Genomic DNA, 22,350 nt, shown 5'->3' on the forward strand with positions numbered 1-22,350 from the left:
TGCCACCATTTTCTGTCCTCTATGTCTATCTAGTGGCTGTTCTGTTCTCTGACCCCAGATAAGTTTATTAGGGTGCACAATATATTGGGGGACACAATATCACCACAGCTCTTATATGAAAGTCACTCTACAGGGTCATATGAGAAACAGCTTGTGTAAATGGTGTTTCCTTTACAGCATTTCATGAGTCCATAATTCCCTTTTTATGGATTACAAAATCAATTAATTAAAAAATATTTTGTGTTTGTGTATGATGTGTGCAAGAATGGGCACATGCATGCCACAATGCAGATGTGGAGGTCAAAGAATAGCTTTGTGTAGTTGGTCTTTTCTTTTGCCTTTTTGTGGTTTCTGGGGATTGAATTAGGCTTCTGGATTGCACAGTAAGTGCCTTTATCAGCTGAACTATTTTCCTCTTTTGGTTTACAAATTCTTGATGAATGGGAATTTCAATATTGTCCAACATGCCAAAAACTGGTTAAGTGGCACTTTGGAGAAGGGAATAGTGGAAGACTTTAATCTTAATATTATATACCAATATTTACAAGCTAGGGCATTTTGCCCTCAGTAATAGGAAAACCTCAAAAAAATTCCTGTATTTAAGATATAGTTCAGTAGATTAGCACTTGCAGAGCAAGTGTGAGGCTCTGGGTCAGGTCCCCCAGCACTACCAAAATTAAAGTGAATACAAACTTAAAAACTATAAATAAAGAACAAAAATTCAACATTTTGAGAACAAGTGACAGCTGAGTGCTCAGGCCTAACTATGACAGTTATACCATGCCCTCCAAGATTCAGGGGACATTGAAGAAGAATGGGCCAGGGAGGATTATAAGAGCCAGAGGAATGGGATGGGTTGCAATAACAAGCTCTCAAGATCTGTGGATGACTGCACTTGGTCTGTACAAGAACAAACTAATCAGCAGTGACATGCACATGGTGAGCTATCTAAGGTGTGCTACCTTTCACTGCGGATCTGTTTTCAAAGGTTGAATTCAGGGAAAGGACAGTCATTGCCTTCGATTGTGTACACACTAGTGACTCTCCAGATTAAGTTGGATAATCCCAATGTAGTAGTCACACAGAGAATCCAGTTAAACTAAATGGCTCACAAAACCAGACCAAAAGTCATGAGTCTGGGAAAGGGACTATTAGGGTGTGGTAGGAGAAACTAACGATGGTGGAGGGAGAAAGTATGAAGAATTCATTATAGACATATATAAAATTGCCAAAGAACCAATTTAATACAAAAGTGAAAATCAGCATTTTATTAATCCCACCTCCTTGATAATGTTGATTATTCTATCTATGGCTGAGGCTTCCCCATAGGTCAGGTGACTACAAGGTTGAGAAATGTAAAGTGCTCATTTTTGGCAACACACACTTAAAAAAATAATATCATATTCATTAGATTTGGAAGCAAAATAGTGTATCATGATGGAGATGGTAGGAGATGAATATGATGTTTTACAAGTTATAGAAAAAATTTTTAAAAGCCGTGAAATCACTGGTTTTGTTGTTTCATAAAAGCAATTCCTCCTTTGTGGTTTTTATCAAGTAAGCTTCACTTACATCTAGGTTTTTATATTGAGCAAATGTTACTGTTCTTTTCACTTTTTGTAGCTCTAATAAATATATTTATAGAACATTTGGAAGGGATTTGTTGGATTGTTTAGTTTTTGAGACAGGATCTCTCTACATAGGCCTGGCTGTCCTAGAGCTCACTATGTAGACCAGGCTGGCCTTGATCTCACAGAGATCTTCCTACTTCTGTCTCCTGGGTGCTGATGAGTTGGGAGGGATTTTTATATAGTCTCCCTGTGTCAAGTGCTATGAAACATAACAATTATTGTTTTGAGCTAAAAGCAACAGATTGTAGCTCTGTAGTGATGCATGAATACAGACAATGAGTACTAATAGTGTGATAGGGCAAGGGGCCTAAAAGAAAGCAGAAATGCATGTCTCTGGGAACAGAAGAATTCATCAAATTTACTTGGGTACATTGGAGAGTTTTCAGAGGAGGGGCATTTGAATGAGCCTTGGTACTTGAGAAAAGCTTCAATCTGAAGAAGCAGGAGGAACTATATTCCAGAAAAGGGGAGGACATAAGCAAAAAACACAAAGAAAGGATAGGGAGTGCTGCTTGGATTCTCTTCTATAGGCACTCAGAAGCTAGGGAAGATATGGAACAGGAGGTTGACATTTTCTGATCGGTGCTCTAGCCACATAAAAGCTAGATTTTCTAAGAAAGAGTTGGTAAGAGAATGTAGGTAGGAGGAGGTTATAATGATTCAGGAAAACAAAACAAAAAGATAGGCCTGCCAGAACCAATAAAATTGTCAGTCTTGCCAGGGTAGAAGGCACAGCTTCATTTATGATTTAGTCTGACAAGCAGAAGATAAACAAAGACAAAGATAAAGTTGCTAAGGCAGGAATTGTTGGGTGAGTCCTACTTCCTTAGAGCATAAAAAGCTATTTGCTGAGTAAGAGGATTGATTGAAGGCTTTAAGAAAGTCAAGTCTAGAATTTCAATTTCTGAGACTGAGATAGTGATATCTTTAGGCATGAGCAGCAAAAAAGTCAAGAAGCAGTGAGAAGTGGGTGATAGCACTTGGGGTGAGGAGGGGAAATTGGCAGCCAGACCACTATTGGTGACAGTGTAAAGAGCCAAAGTACCTCTTGAGGCTAAGTTGCTGTTACCTATTGCAATTTTTCTAGTTCATTATCTCTGATAAAAAATTTGTAAATAAAATACATACCTACTTTATTAAGTATGTATTAAGACAGTTGAGAAATTGCAGTATGTTACACAATATGATCTTATTTAGATTGCAATCTGGCTTAGTGGTGTTATGCATACATGCTGATACATAAATATAAAAAATTCAAACTGCAGAATATCATGTATAGCATGTCCCCTTGTTTCAAAAAAATGCCTACTAAAAGTATATGCTCTCCAGAGGTACACCTATATTTAATGAATTTTATGTGTATATGATATATTTGCCTTCTGGGAGTTGGTCTTTTCTATCATATGATTCCTAGTGTTGCTTTGAGCACATCAGATACTAAAGGGTGAGTCTGTCCTATTGACCATAATGGATCAAAACCACATTTGAGTACAGAAAATAAGAAACACTGTTCAAGCTACAGTAATGAGCAAACACATTTCTCTCCCAGTTAATATGATAACTGCTCCTGCTTTAGCAACCACAGCTTTTTTGTCTTGTCCCTGTCTTCTCCCCTTCTAGATTTACTGAGCATTCTAGCCATGGAATTACTTCTGTTTCCCAAGAGCATTCAATCTAGAGCAGAACCCTGCTTTGTTAAATTCTTCCCCAAACAACTAGCATAACCAAATCCAGAGACAAACCTTTGTTAAATTCTCTTGATGAGGTGCCCCATAGTTCCCTAGGGTGTTTGTTCTCTCATTGACTTGAATAATAAACCCAGCATACTTCACTGTAGGCATGTTCCTGGTGGTCTGAAGGATGAAACCTCTGCTTGATTTTGGAGTTGGTATTTTGCCCACAATTCTCATGTGAACCTCAGCTGGGCTGCCATCGTCTTCCTGGAGGAAATGCTGCTCTGAAATACAGACTCTGGATTTATTCTATCACTCTACTTGACAGGGCCCAAGGAATGCTAAGCAAAATCAGGATACATTTGACAAAAATGGAAGTTTAGGGAGAGTCACAGGTATAGGCACTGAAAAAGTATGAAGGAAAAATGGGTTGTAGGAGATGGAATAATGAATCAATCTAGACAATAATTTAGCACATAGTAAATGCTCAGGTAATATTTTTAAAAAGAAATTGCTAGTTAATGGCGATTATCTCTTTCATTTACTCTTTTAAAAACACATTATGTGTACATAAGTAAAGGGATGTTGTAGTAGGTATTATCAGTCAGGTTATTTTCCCTACATGAATGTCTGTGTACCATGTGTGTCTGGTGCCTGAGGAGACCAGAAGAGGATATCACATCCCCTGGAACTGGAGTTGCATACAACTTTGAGACATGATGTGGGTAGTAGGAATCAAACCTAGGTCTCCTGAAAGACCTGAGACATCTCTCCAGCCCCAAATGCTCAGTTAATCTTATAGTTCTTTATTAAACTTATTATTAGAGCTAAGGTGATTAAAGCAAAATGCTGATTCAGTTTTCATTAACGAATATAAACAAATGAAGAACAGATGGTTATCACCACAGAGGAAGATTTTTTTAGGTATAAAAGCTATACCAGTTTTAGATGATTAGTTACAGTTTGTTTCTATGCTTGAATGACGAAACTAGATTTGAAGAACAAATCAAAGAATTATGTCAATGTCATCCTCAGAAACTAAGCTTGCAAAGAATTTGGTTCAGTAGTTTATACAGGAGATGAAGCATAGAAGGAGGTCAATAGAAGGTGTATTTATAAATGAGTTACTGCTGAGAAAGTGAGGCGCAGCCCTGTGAGGGACATCTGAGAGACTATGTAGATCTTGCCTCAAAATTATTCCATCCAAGTGAAGGGAAAGTTGGGATATCTATCTATCACCTTCCTGTAACAGGAATCTTAAAGAGTCTTATTAATAAAACTCAACCCTGAGGCCAGTTATTGGGGTGAATGCTGGAAGATCAGAGAAGCAGAACAAGCCACAGACAGCTATCTCACCTTGCTAGTTCCTCAGGTGATCTTGTTTCCTCAGGCTGGAAGCTTCTGAGTCCTCCTCCACATGAATCTCAGCTGAACTGTGTTGCTCCAAAGCTTAAACTAACTACATGCTTTTTCCCCTTTAGTTCCTGGCCCTCACGCCTTATATACCTTTCTCTTTCTGCCCCCACTCCCTGGGGTTAAAGGTTGGGTTTCTGGGATTAAAGGCTTGGGTCACCATGCTTAGCTGTTTCTAAAGTGGCCTTGAACACACAGAGATCCGCCTGGCTCTGCCTCCCAAGTGCTGGGATTAAAGGCGTGTGCTACCATGGCCCAACTTCTGTTAGGGCTTACTCTTCCTATTTTCTAGCCACCATTTTTGGCTTTGTTCTAGTGGCTGTCTGTTCTCTGACCCCAGATATGTTTATTTCGGGGAACACACAATATTTCAGGGAACACAATATAAATAAATCTTAAAAGAACAAAACAAAAAAAACAGTTTAAAAAAAAATATAAGGCGTGAGGGCCAGGAACTAAGGAGTTAAGCATTTAGTTAGTTAAGCATTTGAATGGAAAAGTATTCAGGCTTTGGAGCAGCACAGTCCAGCTGAGAGCCATTGGGAGGAGGACTCAGAAGCTTCCAGTCTGATGAAACAAAACCAGCTGAGGGACTGGCAAGGTGAGGAAACTGTGGCTTGTTCTGTGTCTCTGGTCTTCCGGCATTCACCCCAATAACTGGTCTCGGGTTTGATTTCATTAACAAGTACCTTTAAGATTCCTGTTACATCTGGCGCCCAACGTTTGTGGTACCTCGAATTCATGACAAAGCCTCTTGCCTGTAGCCTTGTGAGCCCTAGCTCAGGCCTGAGCTACACTCGGCCAGCTGTGGTGACACATGCTGGTAGGATTTAAAGAAGGCAGAGGCAGGAGGATCCCGAGTTGAGGCCGGCCTAGGAGAAGCTTCCGCCGGGGGGAGCCACAAACAGAGTGGTGGAACTATGGAGGCAGCAGCTGCTGCTCCAAGTTGCTGGCTGCTTCTCATCGTGTTGGTGGTTGCGGTGATGCTGCTACCTGGGACAAAGGGTTTACCACTGCTTGTTCAGAGAAGAATTGCCAGGACCATCGCGTTACAAGAAATCATCGACAAAGGTCAGTTTGGAAACGTTTGGCAAGACAAATGCTGGGGAGAAATTTCTGTGAAGATTTTCTCTTCTAGGGAAGAATGTTTATGGTTCCGAAAGACAGACAGACATGAGACTGTGATTGCTCCAAACCACAGAGGAAGCACCAAAAAAAAAAAAAAAAAATCTAAAGGGAACCATGATCATGCCTAACAGTAACTTTGAAATCTTCAAAAGGATGATGGGACTCCACAATGGACTATGATGCCACATGGACTATGGTAAAGCCATTAACACCATGGAAAGATCGACTCTGGACTACAAACGGCTCAGGACAATTTTGAGATGACTGGCTGAGATGATACAGCCTGACCGACTACTTGAACAAGGACTTGAAACAAGCCCTGCACTTTTTCATTATGCAGCGGTGGGACAAATGATACAGGACTTGACAATTAACCCAAAAATTTTCTTTTCAGGAGCCTCTAAAGATGGAAGTAATTTTAAGAAGATGACGCCCACATCCCCAAAAAGTGGGATGGGAGGTTTTCGGTCGTTTAATGAGTTTTGGATATTGTCATTGTTTATGATGATTGGTTACAAGTTGTTAATTGTTAATGGTCAGGAAAAAAGCTGAACATAAAGATTAGATTCAGAGGTTCTGTTAAAAAAAGAAGAGAAAATAGATATGAGGTAGATCACTGAATCTATCCTGAGAAAAAAGATAAAGAAATAATAGGATAAATGGGTAGATCACTGAATCTACTCTAAAAAGAAAAAGGAGAAGATATAAAAATGACAAAAGGTAGATTACTGAATCTGTTATGAAAAGAAAAATACTTTTAGAAAGGAACTACTTGTTTTAAACAGGATACGTAATGAAAATTTTTGTCTGAGTTTATCAAATGTTACTGGACTGGACATTGTTATATATAATGGAGTTTTTCACCTGAATCTGTCAAATGTTAATGGACTAGACATCATTAATGTAATTTTGACTGTGTATATTGTATATACTTATTGGATATGATTTTTCTTGTATTAGTTATAAGCTTTTTTAAATTTTAGACAAAAACAGGGGAAATGTGGTGGGTATTGTGTTCCCTGAAATATTGTGTGTTCCCCGAAATAAACATATCTGGGGTCAGAGAACAGACAGCCACTAGAACAAAGCCAAAAATGGTGGCTAGAAAATAGGAAGAGTAAGCCATAACAGAAGTTGGGCCATGGTAGCACACGCCTTTAATCCCAGCACTTGGGAGGCAGAGCTAGCTGGATCTCTGAGCTCAAGGCCACTTTAGAAACAGCTAAGCATGGTGACCCAAGCCTTTAATCCCAGAAACCCAACCTTTAACCCCAGGGAGTGGGGGCAGAAAGAGAAAGGTATATAAGGCGTGAGGGCCAGGAACTAAGGAGTTAAGCATTTAGTTAGTTAAGCATTTGAATGGAAAAGTATTCAGGCTTTGGAGCAGCACAGTCCAGCTGAGAGCCATTGGGAGGAGGACTCAGAAGCTTCCAGTCTGATGAAACAAAACCAGCTGAGGGACTGGCGAGGTGAGGAAACTGTGGCTTGTTCTGTGTCTCTGGTCTTCCAGCATTCACCCCAATAACTGGCCTCGGGTTTGATTTCATTAACAAGTACCTTTAAGATTCCTGTTACATCTTCCATTTTTCCTTAGCTCAGAGTTGCCCCTGGAGAGATGTTAACTCTCTAAATGTGGCAATGTTTATGTAGCCAGAAAAGCTCAGACCAAATTTCTTACTTGGTACTTAAAGCAAAAGTTGGTAGACTTTGAATAGTTGACTCTCAATATCTGCTATGGCATCTCTGTAGCTGTGTTCTAGTTTTTGAAATGGGCCAAAATGATAACAGAAAATTTCTGCCAATCCTGTTACCAAGAAGCACCAAGTTTCATATACCTCTCCCAAACTAAGTTCTTTCTTCATTTAGCAATTCATTTACATATTTTGAGGTTCTATTATGTGCCAGAGATTAATTAGTCACTGTGGAAAAAATAACAAATGAGACACAATTCTTGACTTTATTAACTCTATAGTAGTGATATTGGTAAAGAAATGATCGACAACATTTTTTGCTGAAAGTTGCAATAATGTGCAATGTGGGAGATGGTCAAGAAAAGCTGTCAGCAGGAAGAAGCAATTAGGATATGAGAGATTATAGTTATCCAGGTGTATGAAGTGTGAGAAAGGTAAGATGCTCTAAGGAGATGGAGCAATCTGTATATTAGAATAATATAATTAGAATAAAAGATATCCAGAGAGTAATCCAGTCACTGAGAGACTGTTAATTGGAGGAACAGCTTGGCTAGATTTATTTCTTAGAAGTTATTCTAGTTGCTCCTGGAGAGTGAGTTGAATGAGAAGATGATGGATAGATGGGATGATGTGGGTTCTGTTGAAAAGGTACAGAGGAAAGAGAGGTGTCTATGCATTTTGCAGTACATGGCGAAAAGAAAAAGCAAATGATATTGGCAGGCAAATGACTTAACTAAGATGACAAGTAAAGGAAGGAAGTGAACTGAAAGACCTGGAACAAAATAAGAGGTGGTTAATGATTGCAGAACAAGTACAGTATACTGAAAGTAATTGAACAGAGGAGTCGAAAGGCTAGGTGAGTTTTCTTATATAGCTCCTGGTGGTAACAATTCTAGGGTACAGTCTGACCATGTCAGTCAATTGGTGGGAAGAAGGTACTTGGAGAAGAAAACACAGGAACTAGGAGGACTGAAAACTTGGTGGGTGGTGAGCTCCTGAACTCAGAGATGACAAAGACAGAGGTAGGTGGCTGGGTAAATGAGATGGGATAGGAAAATTCAAATATTCTCTTATTCAACTTAATGTATACTACACAAGGTTCCAAGCTTTTCCCTTGGGGCAAGCCTTTTGTGTGTGTGCACGCTCCTCTCTCTTTCACTCTCTCTGTATCTCTCTGCCTGTCCGTCTGTCTATCTCTCTGTGTCTGCATCTCTCTCCTCTCTCCCTCTTCTCTCCCACCCTCTCTGTATATGTATGTATATAAACACATCTACCCAGGCTATAGCTATTGGGGACAAGCACAATGCCTTCCCTTGCTCCACTCCATCTTCTGGGGATTTCTGTATTTGTTTCACACCCTTGTTACTCAGTTTCTATTCTAAAATGCAAGTTAACAGGAGTAAAAGAGTCTCAGACACACGACACATTGGGGACAAGTACCTTGGGATTTGGGCAATTTTTATATGAATGTGGAGGAGTACTTTGAGAAGCACAGGAGTTAGGGGTTTATGAAGGAGATGGTCAGCCTCCAATGAACAAGTCGCCAGACTGTAGTATAGAAAAAGATGAGGGATGAAGAGAATTCCTTTAGTATAGACACAAGGTGGAGGTTTGGTGAGGGAGAGAGCAGTAGGTGGCTGGAGGGAAAGCCATAATAGGAGCTGGAAATGTTTCCTTCAAATGTGTAAACATGCTTTGCTTTTTGTACCACCTTTGGATGAGATGTAAAAGAAATAGCTGTTCTTTGGAGATGGGGGTGGAGAAAGGACACTGCTTGTCTCCAGAAGCTGAATGCCTGGATGGGTTCTTTCTCTGTGAAAGGTTTGCTTTGGGCAAGCAGCTTGCAGCCCTGTGCACTGCACATTAATTAAATCAATAGATCCAGTCAATGCCATTCAATATTTTGAAAAAGCTAGCCATGTGTAAAATGAGTTAGGGACTCATTTTTATCAACAATAAGTGGGTGACCTGTCTTCAGGGTAGCAATGCTCACAACAGGAAAACAATTTAATATTGCATGACTACAATATTCTATGGGAGAAATGAATTCATGGCAGGATTCCTTTAGATTTTCCAGACCAAATTGCATGTTTAATAATTTCATTTACTGAAAAAAATGTGTTTGGAAGGAGCTGTTGTTGGCTTTTTTTTAGATATATCTGTTGTAAAGAAATCTTTTTACATCAAGTGGGCTCAATATATCCCTCTCTCCTCTCCTCTCCTTTAATGGTTGTATATGACAGAAAAATTTGCCAGGGAGTGCCATATGACAGTTGAAAGCATAGAACAGAGTTGGGGTTAGTAAAAGCTAGCTTCACTATTTACCAGCCACTGACTTACGGCAGGCCATTTTCTCTTTCTATGCCTTGTTTTCTTCATCTAAAAAATGAACATAATAATGTTTTATACTTCAGAAAACTACTATAAGCATTAAATTAATTAATACTTGTGAAATACTGAGAGCAGTAGGTATTGGATATATGCTAAACAAAATCAGGGCAACCAAGGACAGAAATTATGGATCCCTGTTCTAATCTTCTCTAACTTAAATTAAGATGTTCCATTCATTTATTTGTCTTCTGTTCTTTGAAATTCCCTGGAGCAGATAGTAAATAATTACTAGCATAGAGGCATGAAAATCGGCTGTGATCATGGATATAATATGGTGAACCTTAGTAACAGCTTTTATTTTATTTTTTTTTTTACTTTTTATAGTACAAAGTTTCCCTGTATACCCTAAGTGCTGTTTAAGAGCAAGAGCAGGCATTCTGCTCTATGAAGGCCGAACAGCAGGATTCTGATGTCAGGGGTGATTTGAGGATAGCAGACAGATCTGAGCTTGTTCAGCAGGAGCATTCCCTGGGGCCTGCTGTGTCTCCTTTCCCTGACACTGATGCATAGTGACTGCCCTCCCCTCTCCTCCCTAGCCAATGGTAACTACTTGGGGCTGAGTGTTTTGGGGCCTGTGAAGGTCTTGATGTCAACACATCTCTACAATGAATCTCAGTATAACATGAATAAAAGGGAAAGAAAAAAAGCAAGTCAACAGAAGGAGACAAATAACCTAGTGTAGAAATGGGCAAAGAATCAGATATTTCTCTAAAGAAGATATATGAGTGACCAACGAGCACATGACAAAATGCTCAGGCTCATTAGTCATCAGGCAAATCAGAATTCAGACCATGAGAAAAATTCTTCATACTTACTGGGATGCTTGTGTTAAAAAAGACAGACAAGAACAAGTGTTTGGTAAGAATGTGGGGAAGTTGGCATCCTTATATACTTTTGGCAAAGATAAAATGGTGAAGCCAAGATGAACCACCAATCCCACTTCTAGGCATATTTCTGAAAGAAATATATAAAAAAATGTATACATCAATGTTCATACAGCATTATTTGTAATGGTCCAAAGGTGGAACTAGTTTAAATATCCATCAATGAATAACTGGAAAATACAGTGTGTCATAAACATACCATGAAACACTATGTGGCCATAAAAAGGAGTATGGTACTGATGTATGCTATGTCATGGCTGGACTTTGCATACACTATTATAAGTGAAAGAAGCTAGATGTAAGGGGCCACATATTATATCATTCCATTAATGTTAAGTTTATAGATTAGGCTGTTCCTTAAAGATCAGTGGCTGCTTGATGGGAAGGTTGTGGGAGAAATGGAGAGTGACAGGCTAATGGAGCAAGGATTTCACTTGTGGATATTGGAAAGGTTCTGAAGTTGCTTGTGGTGATGGTAGCATGACTCTGTAAATACACTAAAAATCACAGGGCTGTATAACATAAAAGAATCAGTCTTATGTCAATAATATAATATTTTAAAATAAAATTATCAATTAGGAAAAGTAACATTACATCTGATTAGATTTGTGTCAAGCTAATATCCATAATTTAAAAATCAAAGTTCTAATCAGCTAGTATCTTGTTATTTTTAATCTGGTGTCTATTAAAAGCTGGTAGAAATTCAGAGAAGTCTACACTGTATTCTTCTTCCAAGCAGAGAGGTAAACATCTAGGGGTGTGTATTTTAAAATTCACTACTCTCCCGGTGTCTTTCCTAGGGGCCCTTTTTCTAGGTAGCCTCCCTGGAGTTGTGAGTAGCAGTCTAGTCATCTTTGTTTTATCTCTAGTATCCTACTATGAGTGAGTACATACCATGTTTGCCTTTCTGAGTCTGGGTTACCTCACTCAGGATGATTTTTTCTAGATCCATCCATTTGCCTGCAAACCTCATGATGTCATTGTTTTTCTCTGCTGAGTAGTACTCCATTGTGTATATGTACCATACTTTATCCATTCTTCAGTTGAAGGGCATCTAGGTTGTTTCCAGGTTCTGGCTAACAACCTGGATGACAGTGGGAGTAATGAAGGGAAAGAGAGCTTAGGGGACCAGGAGATCCCAGCTGGATCAAGAACAGAAAGGGAGAACAAGGAATAACAGACCATGATAAATGAAGACCACATGAGAACAGGAAGAAGCAAAGTGCTAGAGAGGTCCCCAGAAATCCACAATGATACATCCTCTGTAGAGTCCTGGCAATGGTCGAGAAAAAGCCTGATCTGACCTAGTCTGGTGATCAGATGGCCAAACACCCTAATGGGCGTGCTGGAACTCTCATCCAGTAACTGATGGAAGTGGATGCAGAGATCCTTGGTCAGGCCCCAGGTGGAGCACCAGGAGTCCAATTGTCCAGAAAGAGGAGGGACTGTAGTGTGTGAATTATTGAGACTAAGATTGGAAAAGCACAGGGACAAATAGCCAAACTAATAGAAACACATGAATTATGAACCAAAAGCTGAGGAGCCCCCAACTGGATCAGGCCCTCTGGATAAGTGAGACAATTGAATAACTTCAACTGTTTGGGAGGCACCCAGGCTGTGGGACCAGGATCTGTCCTTAGTGCATGAGCTGGCTGTTTGGAACCTTGGGCTTACATAGGGACACTGCTCAGCCTGGAAGGAGGGGAGTGGACCTGCCTGTACTGAATCTACCAGGTTGAATTGAATCCCCAGGGGAGTCTTGTCCCTGGAGGAAATGGTAATGGAGGGGAGGGGCTGGAGGGAAAGTGGGGGCGGGGGGCTGGAGGGGGAGGACAGCAGAACCCATGGCTGATGTGTAAAATTAAAACACAAATATAATAAATAAAAAAGGAGGAAAAAATTCACTACTCTCAATTTTAATTTTCCCACATGATTAGATTATGAAGTCCTCTCAAAGCAGTGTAATATGAAGATGAAATAATGAGTGTATAAGGTGCACTTAAGGTAGGGAATTCCTCAGGAGATACTTCATAGGTTGCTGCTACTAGGGAATTTCACTGCAGAAAAGTTAACCTGTTGCTAGGCAACACTGCAGCTTGAATTGAATTCATGGTGATCAGAATGCCTCACATAAACTCACGATTCACATTCCTATCTCCAATAAGAACAGTGCAGATTAAAAATATTCTTCAAATTGAAAGGGGCTAAAATCACAGTGCTGAAGCAAAACAAACAAACAAAAACAAAAACAAACAAACAAAACCAAAAACCAAAAACAGGAGTTAGTCATATAGCCCCCATTTAAACAGCTCTATTACAATTTCTGTATATTTTTTAGACCCTTTTTTTATTCACAACTATCTATTTTACAGGATTATAATTGGTATGCAGGTACCACCTAAACATTTTTTCTTTATTACAAGAAAATCATTATATATTCATAATGGTTGCCTAATGATTATATTAAATGATTACATAAATGATGATTTATAGCTTACTAATTGTTTTTATCAGTGGACACATATTCTTTTCTATTTTCACTCATTGATAAAAAATCCAGAGCACAAGGCTTCTTTGAAAAGAATGTATAATACAAATGCTTAATGAGTTAAGTAGCACCCAGCCCCACCCACTTTTTTATAGCTGTTTGGAAATTACTTTGGAAGCACATTTAATCCGTCCTTTCAGTCATTTTTCCAAAGTGCAAACACTGTCTCAATGCTTAGATGAATCTTAAAGCTTCCTGTGTGCCTGGCAAAGGCTCTGATAGAAGCTTTGAATTTTGGAGATTGGCCCTTGCATGTAATGTGGCTGGAGGAATTAGCAAAATCATGGAGGAATTATTTGAAAATCATTCAACAGGAATGAAGAGGAATTCTCTCAACTAAATGAAATGTGGCTTGTAGTCAGAAGTTTTCCTGTGTCTCACCCGGCCCACGGTTGGGACCAATCTCTCCCTCCTGCATCCTGCAGCCACTTGATCCTAAGTAAACACATAGAGGCTTATATTATATGCAAACTATATAACCTATGGGTCAGGCTTCTTGCTAGGTAGCTCTTATAACTTAACTCAGCCCATTTCTATTAATCTATATGTTGTCATGTGTTCTGTGGCTTTATCTGTGTGCTACTACATGCTGCTCCATTGACTATGGGATGGTGTCTCTTTTGCTCTCCCTTCTCCTTCCTCTCCTTCTAGTTGGAATGTCCTGCCTAACATTATTCTGCCTCACCATTGGCCAAACAGCTTTATTTATCAACCAATCAGAACAATACATATTCACAGCATACAGAACCACATCACCCATCCCTTCCACAAGAAGTTAACATGCAAAAACGTAGTCAAATGCAGAGCCTGTGCATTTTAAAAGATTTTAAAAAATGATTAAGAAAATAAGAGGAAGTTTGTCTTCCAATGCCAGACTGTTATAATTGCTAATCAGAGGGTACAATGGTTTGCTCAAGATTGGAGCTCTCTGGTTAAATATTGTAGATTCCAACTGCCTCATTCTCTTGCCTTACTAGAAAAAAAAGGTGCAGATCATAGCAGCTGTGAGAAGAATATCAACTATTTCATATAAATCTGAATGTTGTGGATTTTAAACATGCATCTTCACTTATTGCCATTGTCAAGACTTTCAAAAACAAATCATGTAGAAAAATTGAAATAGTTTTCCCAAGTTCAAACAAAACAAAACCGGAAATCCCTAGCCAGATGTGGTAATATTGTGTACCCTAATAAACTTTGCCTGAAGATCAGAGGACAGAACCAGCCACTAGATTAAACATAGAGGCCAGGCAGTGGTGGCACATACCATTAACCCAGCACTTGGGAGGCAGAGATCCATCTGGATCTCTGTGAGTTCAAAGCCACCCTGGACTATGTGAAATTGACTCAGTCTAGGAGAGAAACAGAGTCAGGCAGTGGTGGCACACACCTTTAATTACAATACTTGGGAGTTACATGCCTTTATTCTCAGCACCTGAGATCTCACACCTCTAATCCTAGTATTTGGGAAGCACACCTGCCATTAATCCCAGCACTAAGGAAGGAAGTGATGGCTCAGTAGTGAAAGGTATATAAGATATGAGGAGACAGAAACTAAGGCTTTTCGACTGAGGAAGCTCATTCAGCCAGAGGCCTATGGGCTGAGGAACGCTTTTCAGGTAGAGGAGTTGGTAAGGTAAGAGGTGGTGGCTGTGACTTCTTACTCTTCTTCTTTGATCTTTCAGCTTTCACCCCAATATCAGACTCCAGGTTTTTTTTTAATTAAAAGACATTTAGAAATTTGTGTTACAGCCAGAGTGCATAGGTTCTTTTTAAATAAATCACTTAGATTAGAAAGGCAATGCAATCCTGTTGTCAAAAAGCAAAACAAAACAACAACAACAACAAACTGAGTTTTTATCCCTTTGGCCTTTACTGTTCAAAACTGAAATGTTGCAAATTGATTTTGAGATGGGAAGCCCTGCGAATGTCAGCTGAATGCTTATCCTGGAATTTTGTTTTTGCCATTTCAAATAGTGAAAGTCTCTATAGGCTTTTATTCTGATTTAGCAGCAACCTGCTTTGCATTAAGAAAGGGGAAACCAGACTCCTGAGTCTGGTGGTTACGGCTGAGCTCTTGGATATTCTCTTTGGGAGATAACAAGTTCAGGTCTTCCTATATTATAAGAAGCCAGGAGGTGCTGGCTGTCTGGCTGATCCCTGAATTTGGAAACCAATTCAGCTCAGAACACTTTTGATGCTTAAAGTAAAGGCATGCCTCTTGCCAAAAGGAGATTGCTTTAAAAAGAAACTGACCTGGAATGTGGCTCTCACCAAAGCATCTGCAGAGGTCTTTGAGCAGGAGGCCATATTAATCATTCATGATCATGAAAATGCTGTACAACCCATAGCAAATGTTTCCTCCAAAGAAACTAAAACATCTTGGGGCATTGGGATGCAAATGGATCCTCAAAGAAATTGAACAAGAATTTTATGACTAGTTAGAAAAGTGTTTGGCACCCAATTTTACTTTTTTCCCCCAGTTTGATTTATTGAGATGCAATTTACCCTTTTTAATGTGGCCAGTGCTCTGTATCTTGACAAACGCATACAGTCACATAACTGATACCACATTTAAGATGGAGAACATGTCTACCATCTTCCAAAGTTCTCTCATGCCCTTTTGTATTCAGCCCTTTCCAGCTACTTTTCTGTCTTTGGCAATCACTGATGTTTTCTGTCTCAACAACCTTGCTTTTTTCCAGAATGTTGTATAAATGGAACAATACATTTTGTAGCCTTAGGAGTCTGGTTTCCTTGATAGATATTTGGGATGTGTACTTCATTTAAATTTTACTATTATTTTCCTTTTCCACTATGGTGTACAGTTTAAAGAGTGATTTATACTCACTTTCCCCCCATTTTACAATATTATTCTACTTTTTCTGATACTAAGTGAATGCTACAGAAAGTTTAAGTGGCTTTTGAAGTTTACTAGTTGAGGCTACATTTTTGAATGTCATTATCTTAGAATAACCTTCTGTCTCATATATCATGCCATGTGTCTGGCATGCAGTGAATGTTGTCAATTTGAAGACCTACCTCTGTCTATTGAAAGTTAATGATGTTCTTACTATCTGTTTAACAGAATTTGGAGGGAGAAAATAGAGACTTAAAAAAAAAACAAAACGAGGATCCTAATTGTGTTAATGCACACATCAGTTTTGGGCTTAGCCTTGGATACATACCCTAGCTCTTTCCATGATTACGTCTGTGCCTGGGGCGGGGGGAGCCTTTAACTTCTCTGAGCCTCTATTTCTTCATGCAGTCATTGCTTTCTATTGTATTGATCTTTGAGCCTTGTAATCATGAAGCTGTGTGTCCACAGTGCATTTCATACAGCAGTGGGGACAGGCTAATTGCTTCCTTTTGTTATTTTCCTTCTTTTCCTAGTGTGTGAACAAACTCATACAACAGACATATGTCATGTACATACCTTTGTCTAATAATATAAGGATAAAGTGCTAGCAAATTTATGCAAGGAGGGATCAATGTGATTGGAGAGATGACAGAATGAACTCAGAGCACTAGACATACCAGTCTCAGAACTGCAGGACAGATGGTTATGAAAGTCTTTCCCACCAGAGATCCCTTGGGCCTCCTCTCATGCCTAATCCCATCTGGATTGAGATGTGTGTGGCTGCCATCTTTGGCTTATTTACATTATTTTTTACTGTCTGTTTTCTGCTGAATGAGGTTAGAGGCTGGTCTTAGATGAAATTTTGGTAAAGATTTAGTTAGTGTGGTACTGTTTTTGTGCTTATAGTGACTTGTTCTCCTGGGTCTGGGAAAGGAAGGTATTTAGAGCTACATGACTTAGGGCTTGGATATGGCTTGCCTACAATATTGGAAAGCCTGGGTTTACTTTTCATGACTATAAAAACAACTAACCAACCAACTGAACAAAAGGCCCTATCTCTATGCTCAGGCCTCCTTTTTCTACCATCAAAACTGCCCTTTTAATCATGAGAAAAAAAATCAATAATAGAATTTACAAGAATCTTTTAAGTTTCTCTACATAAATTTTCATAGTAGCTAATAGTTTAAGTCACAGACTTTTGGGGACTACTTAACTTTTTTTTACCAACAGACACTTGTACAGGAAAAGAATGCCCATGATAGAATTTCAGCAGTATTTTGTAGTAGGAAGAGGTCTGGAATAGACACCTGGGCCCTTCCACTTGTGTTTTGAGCAAGTCTAAGACTTGAGATAAATATCACCTGCATTAGTATATAAAATGTCCCTATATTGGGCTGGGGAGATGGCTCAAGGGTTGTGAGCACTGGCTGTTCTTCCAAAGGACCAGGTTCAATTCCCAGTGCCCACATGGCAGCTCACAACTGTCTGTAACTCCAGATCTGATACATTCACACAAGTGAACATAAAACAAACTATTAAAAATAAAGAAGCCTGCTGAATAACCCAGGGGTAGCAAGCTGCACTCTTTAAGGGCCTCTGCTTCTTCCAAAGATGTCCCTATATCTGTTGGGTCTCTTTTCTGGCTCTATCTGGAGCATTTCACATTATTCTGTATGCTAGTCACTAGTCAGCTCATTCTTAACACCAAGTCTTCTTTATTCTAGTACCCAAATACTCATAGTCTGTGTCATTTAAAAAATGTATCATGATGACTCCCTTGGAGGCACTCAGTTCTGCTTCTTTGTTCTGTATGGGAAGCTTGATGTTGGGGACCACACTTGTCACCATTTTTGGTCTTTCTTCTGTGCAGTAGTTAAAACATTGGTCACAGTGAGAAAACACTGGTCTTTCCACTATTATTCATCACCTGTGATTCAGAGTCCAAAGGAACAAGGTTAGTGACTCACAGAAGGAAGAAAATCAAGTGTATATTGACATACCAGAGGAACTTGACTTCTCTGTAAATGGAAGATTAGAAGAGTACATTTTTTTTGAAAATCTGTGCTAATAGTTTTAAAATACGTGGTTGAAAAATAAAGATCAGTTTTCTCTTACTATATATATATTTTTCTATATAATAAATCCTGTCCCTTTGAATAGAATGTAATCTAATACATTAAAAAGTCCTGAGGCTTTTATTTTAAAGGCAGTGATATTGCTACAGGCAAAGTAATTATACTCATTATCTTCTCAAAATGTCAGTGGAGCTTTGGCATCAAAATCCCAGAGGAATCCCAAATTGCCTAACTAGTTTGAAAATTTTAAGAAATGTATTCTTGGAGGGGAAAAAAAGGTACTTAAGAGACAAGGAACTCTGAAGTCTACATTATACAAAAAGTCACAATAACTCATACTTCTTTTTCAAAATTCATTCTTACATTGCTTTGGGACTTTGTTGTTACAGTATGCCTTATATAGTTTGCAAACAATTAACATAATCCCTGAACTTCAAGAGTGAACTGTTATTTGAACTATGTGATTGAAAGTATCACTTCTTAACAATCCATCATAACAAAGATTACCCTTTTAGTAAAAATAAAGTGAATATGTCATAAAAATGGAGTGTTTCTTTTTTTAACAGGAAATAGCTATAAAGTTGTTATTATTATTAACCACAGTTTTCTACGATTTGTTGGCACACCTCAGTAAACTGAAACAGTTAAAACTGGGGTGAGGAAGAAAAAAATAGTTAATTTTAGAGTTCCTAAGAATTGAGCTAAATATGGTGGATATGTGGCAGAGAGACTATGTCTGACTTACCTAAGATATTACTGACCTCAGCACTGAAAGTTCCATAATTGATATCTTACTCTGCCCTAGGCAAATTGAGAAGGTGGTTTACCCTAAATAAAGTTAAATTGCCTCATAAACTCCTACTCACAAGGAAACTAGTCTACTAGAGGAGATGATATAGATATGTGCAATAAGAAGTTTAATAACTATATTAATAATAGTACTGATAATATACTGTCAAAGTTAGTGCAAATACTGCATGTAAATTACTAGTTTTTCAAAGTACTGACTCTAAGGGCTGAAAAGATGGCTCAGTGGTTAAGAGCATATACTGCCTTTACAGATGATGAGTTCAATTTCTATCACCCATGTTGGGCAACTCACAACTGCCTCTAACTCTAATTCCAGGGAATCAAATATCTTCTGGCCTCCACAGGCTCCTGCACTCAGGTGTATACACCCACATGCAGATAGATATACCACATATACATAATTAAAAATAACTCGTTTTAAAATTATTGGACCATGGAGATACAGTTCAAGAATTGGATACCTGTTACATAGTAAGGTAGTTATTGTATTAGTAAGTTTTCCTCAGAAAACTATATATCAGACAAACCCAGTAGCTTTCAGATTTCCCAGTGTCAGTAAATACTTAAGCTGTAATTAAGACTCAGATCATGGTCAAATCTGTGTCCACCTGAGAGTACAGGCCTCTGGTAACCAGTCTGCTACAGGTCCCCACCTGTTACCAATTCAGTCAAGATGATGCAATATCCCTGCAATTTGTTATGGACAATGGTTCTGACATGTGCCAAGCTAGGTTTATGGGTGACAGTGCTCCCTGGGCCAACTTCTTCTCCATTATGGACTACCTTATGTACCTGGGCATGATGGTGAGACTCCTACCTGGGCAAATAGCCCCAGAACAAAAGAAGAATCCTCATCTGAAGTACTCCATTTAGCACAGCATTGTCACCAACTAGGAAGACATGGAGAAGACCTTGCACCACATCTTCTGCAACAATCTGCATGTGGCCCACAAGGAGCACCCTATGCTCCTCACTGAGGCACCCTTGAGCCCCAAGTCCGACTATGAAAAGACAACCCAGATTATGTTTGAGACTTCAGTACCCTAGCCATGTATGTAGCAGTCTAAGTCGTGCTGTCCCTGTTCACCTCTGGCAATGCCACCATCAATTAGAAACAGGGTTTTACACACTGTGCCCATCTATGAGGGATAAACAATTCTCATGCCATTCTGCATCTGGTCCTGGCTAGCTAAGACCTGGCAGACTACATCATGAAGATTCTGGCCGAGTCTGGCTACAGTTTCACCACCGAAGCCAGTGGGAAATCGGGCTTGACATAAAGGAGAAGCTGGGTTATGTTGCCATAGACTTCAAGCAAGAGATGGCCATTGCTGCATCCTCTTTTAACCTGGAGTAGAACAACCAGCTGCCTGATGGCCAAGTCATCACTATTGGCAATAAGTGGTTCTCTTGCCCTGAGGTTCTCTTCTAGCCTTCTTTCCTGGGTATGGAATCCTGTGCAGCCACAAAACTATATTCAATTCCATCTAGAAAAGTGACATCAGCATCCACAAAGACTTCTGTCTGGTGGCACTACCATGTACCCAGACATCTCTGATAAGATGTAGAAGGAGAACACTGCTTTGCCTCCCAGCATCATGAAGATCAAGATAATTGCTCCTCCTGATGACAAGTACTAAGTAGATTGGTGGCTGTACCTTCTTGTAGATGTGGATCAGGAAGCAGGAGTAGGATGAGTCAGGCCTCTCCATCATGCACACTAAATGCTTCTAGTCAGGCTGATACTTAGCTATGCTTTACATCCTTTCTTGACAAAACCTGATTTGCATAGGAAGAGCCTGGAGGGGTGGGGCAAGGAAGAGAATAAGAGAGGATGTGATGGAGAGACACTGTTGCCATAGCTTTATTTTTTTAATTAAAAATGTGTTGTTATGTTTGGAACTTATGACTGAGAGTTTAAGAACTGGACTGTACCTGAAGTTTTTTCTGGTCCTGCCCCAGCCCACAGACCACACAGCCACTTATAAAATAATCACTTAGAGGCTTATATTAATTAAAACTGCTCAGCCATTAGTTCAGGCCTACCATGGACTAGCTCTTACATTTAAACTTAGCTCATTTCTGATCATCTATATGTTGTCCTGTGTTCTGTGGCTTTACTTTGTGCCATTGCATGCTGCTCCATGAACAGTGGGCTGGCATCTTCTGACTCAGCCTTCCACTTCCCAGAATTCTCCTTGTCTGTTTATCCTGCCTATACTTCCTGCCTGGCTACTGGCCAATCAGCATTTTTTTAATTAATCAATTAGAGCAACACATTCACAGCATACAGAACATGCCACAGCACCTCCCCTTTTTTTTTCAAAAGGAAGATTTTAACTTTAACATAGTAAAATTACATATAACAAAACAATTATCAAGCAAGAATTATAGTTATGATATCTAGTCTATTCATATTTGGTAAAATTTAAGAAGATATCCTATATATCCTATATTTGTGAGTCTAAGGTTGCATATCTAACTTATATTTTATGATAACTAAGGAAATTATAACTATCTAGTCTTGAACTATTTCAAAGACCTCAGAAGGATATAATATTACCTGAGAAATGGGAGAAGGATGCAAGCAACTTTCAGGAGTCTTGTGAGACAGCTGGCAGCCTGGACACTCATCCAAAGTTCCTCTGTAAAGTTGGGTCATCTGTCTTCAGCCCACAGGTCTAGAGTCTCTCAGTCGCTTCTCTCTTTGTCCTGTAGAATGTCTGGTAGTTTCCTCTGTGAAGCAGGAACCTGAAGGACCATTTTTCCAAGCAAAGTTTAGTGGTCACCTTTCTATGGGTCCTGCATGTCCAGTTGATCAAGCAATCCAGGCAAGAACAGTTTCTTGCCCAAATGGCTATTTTTGCCAAGAAGAAGATAAACTCCATATAGAGTGTCTTCAATGCCCATTCTTCTCTATGAAGTAAATTGGTGCTGCCAGGAGCAGACATGTCTCACTGTCCAGAAAGTCTAATTTTTTTATAACATTTTAAATGCCATATTCTGTAGGTCTTTGAAGTGTTTGAAGATTACCTACCTAATTGAATTATATCTATGTATACCTAGAAAACTTCAAATGACTATAAGTTTGACTATCATAGAAGACTAATTATTAATTATTCATTTTAATCTATATGAGTTACATAAACATAAAACATTTCTAAACAAGTTGTTGCTCTTTAAAAGTAGGTTCATTAATCTACCTTTCATCCTATCATTATCTATACTATCCTCTTTCCTTTAGAA

General features: G+C 39.1%; 1 pseudogene; it reads left to right on the top strand.

Moving 5' to 3' along the window:
• Positions 1-19,770: 19,770 nt before the first annotated feature.
• On the top strand, positions 19,771-20,838 carry LOC118574423 (annotated as a pseudogene).
• The last annotated feature ends 1,512 nt before the right edge of the window (positions 20,839-22,350 follow it).

This window comes from Onychomys torridus, chromosome X (assembly GCF_903995425.1).
Source record: "Onychomys torridus chromosome X, mOncTor1.1, whole genome shotgun sequence".
NCBI classification, from domain to species: Eukaryota; Metazoa; Chordata; class Mammalia; order Rodentia; family Cricetidae; genus Onychomys; species Onychomys torridus.